The sequence below is a fragment of the Thermobia domestica genome, chromosome 8, assembly GCF_964235325.1.
Source record: "Thermobia domestica chromosome 8, izTheDome1.hap1.1, whole genome shotgun sequence".
In the NCBI taxonomy this organism is placed as follows: domain Eukaryota; kingdom Metazoa; phylum Arthropoda; class Insecta; order Zygentoma; family Lepismatidae; genus Thermobia; species Thermobia domestica.
The window spans coordinates 88361951-88369689 of NC_137461.1; the positions used below are offsets into that span (position 1 = coordinate 88361951).

Consider the following 7739-nt stretch of genomic DNA (forward strand, 5'->3'; position numbering starts at 1 on the left):
TGCGATGGCCGGGAATCGAACCCGGATCAACTGCTTGGAAGGCAACTATGCTAACCATTACACCACCATCGCTCCACGTTTTAGGTCTTTCTTTAAGAGGTAATTACGGAAGAGAAAGCAATTCTTGACTTGTTCAGTAAACCGTTAAATCAACATAAATGAAGAAGAGTAGAGCCATTTCAGATGAAGTTCAATTTAAAGCGTCTAGTGCAACGATATTATATTCAGTAACACAGGTGCATAAACATGGGCTCATTGTACCCCCTAAATTTTGATGAAAAGGTGTTGCTATCTGTTAATTTATTCGGGATAATTTTGGAACTGGGGGGCCAAAATCAGATAAAATCACCATGTTTACAGGAGAAATGAATTGATGTTACGTAAGAGTAATTACTGAGTACTAACATAACAAAACATGACCTAATGCAACCTTCAAAAGCACAGAATATATATAGGAAGAATGTACGAATTTTAAGAAAAGAATTCTGGCCAACCAAATCCAACCTAACCTAAACTAAACTAACCTAACCTACCTAAACCATCAAAAAATACAGATTATATAACAAGAAAGCACGAAATTTAAGCAAAATATTCTGGCCCCCAGTTCCGAAAATATACCATTTATTCTTTTACGTATCACCTTATTCTTAATTACAGAGAACAATTAATGTATTTATACACACGAAAAATTCTTAAAAGTAGTTACAAGATAGATATTAATGTAGCCTACACAAACTCTTCGTCTAACAGTCTTTGTATCTTTTGTTACTCCGCTTCAAAATAGAAACTCCATTGCCTTTATTTAGAGTAAAGTATCTTCTCTGTAAATCAACGATGTATTCTCATAGAGTCATGTAAAATGCATTGTATTCCCGGCGGGAGCTCATGTGGTTCGGATTCCACGTTAATCAGTAGGTCCACGTCTCATATAGCCTCGCTGCTGAACGAGACGTTAAACTCAAAATCAACTCAACTCAACTAAAATGCATGCTTACGGTACGTTTCACAAACACGGATAGTTATTATAGATATAACGTAACTATTAGTTTCTGTATAATCTGTAAATTCCTTAAGCTTGGTTCCATAGTTTTGTAGCGGGAATGCTTCGAAGTCAGATTTGTCATCCTCTCGGTAGCATATAACATTGAAAGAAGCAGGTTTCCAATCCACGCTTGCTAGAGCCCTCTTTATTCATTTTGATGAGAACTTATCGGCGTTGAATTATTGACATGGAATTTAGATCAAGGTGACCCGACGTTCCGTTTTAGCCGGGACAGTCCCTTTTTTCCAACCGTTGTCCCGTTTTCTTCTGATTCTCGAACGGGACGCCTAAATGTCCCGTTTTTAAGTAAAAATGACCTAGGTGTCCCGTAATTATTATTCAAAATGTAAATCGTCAATGCAAATTCTACTCTTCCGTACCAACACTTGTTGCCAAGGTTCAGCCGTGTCTAGAACTTCTGAATTTTCAAATGGGAATTGAATGTTCGTGGTTCAAGTGGGAATTGAGTGAGAATCCTGAGTGTTCAACTAGTTAAAAGAATTGTTGGGTAGAGCTTGCAATCGGGAACCATTATTTGTTGTGTGATACACGTAAAGTTAGAAGCCGTGTGTTCACTCTTACTTGTGTATTTTGTAAATTGAGAACACTGCTGAATCCCAAAATGCAATCTGGAAGTCAGATCTCCCCCTCCCCCCCCCGTAGCCGATTCGTATGCGTCTCGTTTTCGCAAGTGAAAATTCTGGTCACCTTGATTTAGATCCACACTTTGGTCATTGATGAAGCGGATTACGGAGGTCCAGAGGCAGTCAGATCCATGGCCCGGTGAACTGTGTAGGCGACAAAATATTGTCTACATTACATGTATAAAACGCCTATCATCTGAAATGATTCCGCACTTCTTCAGTCATGTGGTACTGTACATTGGATAGTTATTGAACAGATCGTAATGTAGAGCGATGGTGGTGTAATGGTTAGCATAGTTGCCTTCCAAGCAGTTGATCCGGGTTCGATTCCCGGCCATCGCAAAATACATTTTTTTAAAAATTATTTGTTCAATTTCTTTTAGTCAGCCACTATATGAATGTAATAATAATTACGAGAATATATTTTGTTAAGATTATATGACATAATTCTATTAGTCCAGTTAAAAGTTCTAAGATATCATTAATGTATATTCCAAGAACTCGTATACTAACAATATCTAAATTTTAAGAAATTTTCATTAAACAAAAAAAAAAAAAAAAAAAAAAAAAAACGTTGCTGGAAGCGTTCATTTGCATATTGTAGGGTTTTGTAAACGTGACTACCTCTGGTGTGTGAGGTCCCTGATTTGGTCGTCGACCAAGTAAGTTTGTGGTAGACAACATCGTGTCCGTGGGTTTTCTCAATATATGTGCGCTACCTCCCACACTCTCATTCCATCAATTCTACATTATCATTCACCTGTCTTAATTCCCGACCGTCGCAAGTTTGAACTTTAGGTCGGTTCTTGAACTTGTTTTAGGGAGCCACTATACTAGTGAAATTATTATTATTATTACTATTTATTATTGTTATTATTATAATTATTACATAGGAGAAGGGACGTGGTAGTGGAACGAGGAAGTGCATACGCAAAAAGAGAAGCAAAGAAATAGTAGGATGCTTCTGGAACAGAAGAGGTAAATGTAGCTTTAAGGGATGTTATGGATGTTATAACACAAGATGTGAGAAATGGAGTCCCCCTGATGTATATTTGCTGACAATATTGCTATGCAATACAAATAGGTAGGAATTTAAGAGGAAAATAGAGTGTCGTAGGAAGTCTTTGGAAGATTGAGGCGTAAAAATAAGTAGAAAGAAAACGGAATATTTAGAGTTCAATAGAGATGGAAATGGGAAAGTAAGGCTACAAGCAGAACAATTGAATGAAGTGAAAAACTAAATATTTAGGCTCATCCATTGCCAAGAATGGCGATTTGGCCTTGAAAATAATACAAAGAATGAGAGAAGGATGACGTAATTGGGAGAAGTTTCGTGAAGTTTTGTGTGATCTTAGATTATTGTTGTTGATTTTGAGTTTAACGCCCCTTTCAGCAGCGAGGCTATATGAAACGGAACCTACTGATTAACACTAAATCCGAACTACATGAGCTCCCGCCGGGAATCGAACTCGGGTCTCCGACGCCCAAGGCGCGTACGCTAACCACAGTGTGTGATCTCAGAATCACAGTGAAAAATAAAGGGATGATTTGCAAAACGGTGCTTAGAGCAGGGATGATACATAGAGGAGAATCATGGCTGATAAAAAAAAAAGCAGCATTCCAAAGCATTCCATTGATTAAAAAAAAAAGCATTCCACTGAAAGATTGCTAGAATGTTTATCAGAGTATGAACGTGTGAGAATAATAGAAAAAATTAGCTACATATATTTATTATGAGGTATTGTCAAAGTTGAATCGAGGAAACCTACCTAGAAAATAAGCCTATGCTCAAAAACCACGGTATTATCTTTCAAAATGGGAAGAGTATTAAAAATGAAAACAGCTAATGTTTGAAATATTCAAGGTATGCAATATAAATAAAGTAAGAAAGATTAGGAATCAAACAAATGAATGTTCGAGCTCCACTAGTGAAATAGAATATCATTGATCAATTATAAAATTCTGCAGTAACACTGCAGACCTTATATGAGCGGTTCGGGTGAGCATATTGGTGTCACATTTTCTAACTTCTGGGTAACCTGGGAAAGATTGACCATTCCCATGCAGTGTACATGCCAAGCAAGCTTTCCCTGCCATCTGCAAGTGCATGCCCGAAATTTAACTACCTACATATTCTTCTGTTGTTCGATCACAATCCATTTCACCGGAAGTGGTGCTTACCATTATGTTCGCCCGAGCCGCTCATATTTTGGCTGTTTCCGAGTCGCTAGGTCTGCTTATGCCAACGGATCTGTCTGGGTCTCCAGGTTTCTCCGGGTCAGCCCGGCCAGAGAAGTGAGATCCAGACCTGGATTACCTGTATAAAAGTCGTGATCGTGACCTGGTTACGCATGACCTGTTCCATCACTGTTTGGAGTAAATCCTTCACTTAACTATCTTGTTTTCTACGTCTTCCATCCTAGGATGTCACGCTGAGTGTCTTCACTTCAATTTCTTCAAATCTTATTTCCTCCTGGTGCTTGGTCGTGCATTTGAAGATCTGTCGTTTTCTTGTTTATTTTCGTATTGCACGTTTTCTTGTTCCTTACTCCGATTAAGAGTCTTCATCCCGGCGAAATTAAAATACCGCTAAGTTTACAGTAATTGTGTGATATCTTCAAATAGATAAAAGATAATTGAAATATGGAAGAAAAGCGCCCTAGACAATATTATTTTGCGTGAGGTACCGTTATCACAAGTCACCTAGTGGCTTTCCGTTTTCAGCTGTTTAGAAACGCGAAAATAAATGCCGATTTTCAAAATGACTCGAAATCGAAAGCAGATAAGTGAGTCGTGATAACGGTATCTCATGTAAAATAATATTGTCTAGGGCGCTCTTGTTCCACATTTCGATTATCTTTTATCTATTTGAAGATATCACATAATTACTGTAAAATTAGCGGTATTTTAATTTCGCCGGGATGAAGACTCTTAACTAGTCCTAGTACTCATGCAAGCAGTGATTTCAGGGGGTGACTTAGAGAGTAACATCCACTCGGAACTAAAATTTCATCCGAAGCAAATATCCGATCGTGCTCGTTAATTCAAAGTCCCCCTGGGGAGGGAGGGGTCTGAAATAATAATGTTTACAAGTTTTCTCCCTTTCTCCAATATGAATTGCATGTATAAATGAAATTAAATATCAGTGAAAATTACCTGTAGAGTAACTGTATATGGAAGCTACATACTATAGCTGGAACTGTATACTGGTACATAAATTTTTCAAATGGAACGTTTTTCATTAAACCTGCACAATCTTTGGTGACAGATGGTCTATAATTACAAGCTTTCCTTATACGTTGACCCATATTCTACTTACCACTGTGAGACAATTTTAATTGATTAATAGACCCAACAGTCACATTTCTTTGTATTTTTGTTGCTGCCCATTTCCAGTATCAAAGGTCTATCAGAGTGAACCAACAATCGCTTGGGGTCCGAAACACTGCACTTCCACTGGAAGTCGAACAGGAGTCTCTCAATCCGAAAACGAGATGTTTAATCATGAGAGAGGCATGTGGCATAATTAAATAGCCCTAAATGTCTTACTTCTACAGCATACGGAATGAAGGCGTTATTTTGTACGAGACCCTTAACTCGTAATGTTCAAAGAATCTTGAAACAAAACCATGACTTATCAGATCGATGGGCCAAATTTAATAGTGGTATTTTGGAATTCCAAAGCATGTCGGAAGATCTTGTCTGTCTTTACCAGATGTCGATTTTTTTTTTTTTTTTAATGAAATGTGGTAGCTTTGTTTCTTATCTCATATTCGGAGTTTACACAAGAAAATAAGTAAATCAGCTGGAAGTGGTCTATCTATACCAGGAAGTCGATCTTTTTTTTTTTTTTTTTTAATGGAATGTAGTAGTTTCGTTTTTGTTTTTAACCTATATTCGGAGTGTACTTAATAAAATAAGAAACACGCGTTTAGAAATATTTTTGTTCTAAATTGTCTCCTTTACACAGGAAAAGAGTTGAAAATGTAATGGGAAATAAGTTTGATAGGTTGTGATTACAAATATTTTGATAGATTAATTGAAGTAGGAGGCAGATATGCTTGAGATTGACTGACCAAAATTTACATCGGAGTACCTGTTTATTATTTGCCGGGTTTTCTTATGTAAATTGACCAAGAACAGATTTTGTGAAAAATAGAGGTTTTATGATTAACATTGAATTTATTGAGTTAATATAACAGAATTTAATAGTAGAAATTGTGAAGGTCTTTGAGTCAAATAAAATAAAATAAAAATAGTGATAATTACAATTTATCTCTGTGATGTAAAAAGGTTGCCTAGTTCATTGTATCTAACTTCCGTATGATTTATTGATTATTACAGATTAAGAGGCCTCATCACTGCGAAATTAAAATACCGCTAATTTTGCAGTAATTATGTGATATCTTCAAATAGATGAAAGATAATCGAAAAGTGGAACAAGATCTCCCTAGACAATATTATTTTGCGTGAGATACCGTTATTACGACTCATTTATCTGCTTTCGATTTCCAGCCATTTAGAAAATCGGCATTTATTTTCGCGTTTCTAAATAATTGCAAACGGAAAGCTACTAGGTGACTCGTGATAACATTACCTCATGCAAAATAACATCGTCTTGGGAGGTCTTGATCCACTTTTCGATTATCTTTTATCTATTTGAAGATATCACATAATTACTATAAAATTAGCGGTATTTTAATTTCGCAGTGATAGGGACTCTTAAATACTAAACAAGATACCTACAAATATCTGTATTCGGCTAAGGACTTTCGCAGACTTTGAGATACGACGCACGTGAGATACGAGGTTACACAGGCTTTTACATATAAAATACCATTTATAACGCTTGATAGGTGAATCTGTGCATAAAATCAAGCCAGAAAGTCTATGTACAGAAATGCTGGAGAGTGCGTCCTTTCCGAATCATAAGCCACCGGAATATCGAAACAAAAAATGAACATTGGGGCGCCACCATGACACAAATACCAACGACGCTAGAGAAAACAATGTGGTGAATTTCCTTATATATATGCAGAACGTTACGCTCATTTCGATGTACGTTAACTTTGAGGATTTTCGGGAATCCCTTCCTTCTTTTGAGGAATTCCTTGCATATGTTTCTGCTCATCTTGGTTTTGGCCGTTGAAAACTGAAGTTATCACATCCTGTAAAATTTGCGTTGACGCCCCAAAATTCATTTATCCGGTATTTCGGTGGCTCATAACTCGGAAGGAAGGCACTCTGCAGCATTTTTTGTATATACTTTCTCGCTTGTTTTCATGTATAGATTTACCCCTGTAGCATTGTAAATGGTGTTTTGCAATACTCTGTATATAACTTTCCTTTTTCTCATTTTATATTGCAATACCGAAGTTGTAACACGTTTACCCATTCAGAAGTTGAGGAATGCCATTTTGTGGTCAAATATTAAATACTACAATAGCTAAATTCTGAATGCTTTATTAAATCATGAAATTTTCAACTTGCTTAACAGACCAAGTCGATTATTGTAGCTTTTAATTCAGATTAGGAGCCTAAAAGAATAAATAAATAAATAAATAACCTCCCGTTTCAAACATCTTCTGAAAATGTTCTCTTTATCCGTAAAGTGGTTGTTGAGATTGTGATGAGAACATTCTTTCACAGTTGTCGCAAATTTCCAGTATCATTCTGTGAGGAAAAGTAGAAACATCATGCCTTGTTTTCTTGTATACATTTCAGGCCTCAAGCAAAAATGGCCATATTCCACTTAAAAATTCGATTTCCCGTCTGTTCTAGTAGTACAAAATACCACCATTAAATTTGACACATGCGATTCTATATGTCATGTTTTATGCTTCTCGACTCTACCTAGGTATATGCAATACGAGCTGAATTAAGAGCTTCATACGAGATAACTACCTCACCCTGTATATTGGTAATATATGTATAACAATGGCGTGTAACACTGTATATAATATATGTATAACAATGGCGTGTTAATATCTAGTATTACGTATACTTTTAAATATACAGAATACATAAAGAGTGTTAAAAGCAAACAAAGAAAA

General features: G+C 36.3%; 2 non-coding genes across 2 annotated transcripts; one reads left to right on the forward strand and one right to left on the reverse strand.

Moving 5' to 3' along the window:
- On the reverse strand, window positions 1-72 carry TRNAG-UCC (transfer RNA glycine (anticodon UCC)). The gene has a single exon. It is a non-coding gene; the product is annotated as a tRNA-Gly (tRNA).
- A 1884-nt stretch (window positions 73-1956) lies between these two features.
- Window positions 1957-2028, forward strand: TRNAG-UCC (transfer RNA glycine (anticodon UCC)). The gene has a single exon. It is a non-coding gene; the product is annotated as a tRNA-Gly (tRNA).
- The last annotated feature ends 5711 nt before the right edge of the window (window positions 2029-7739 follow it).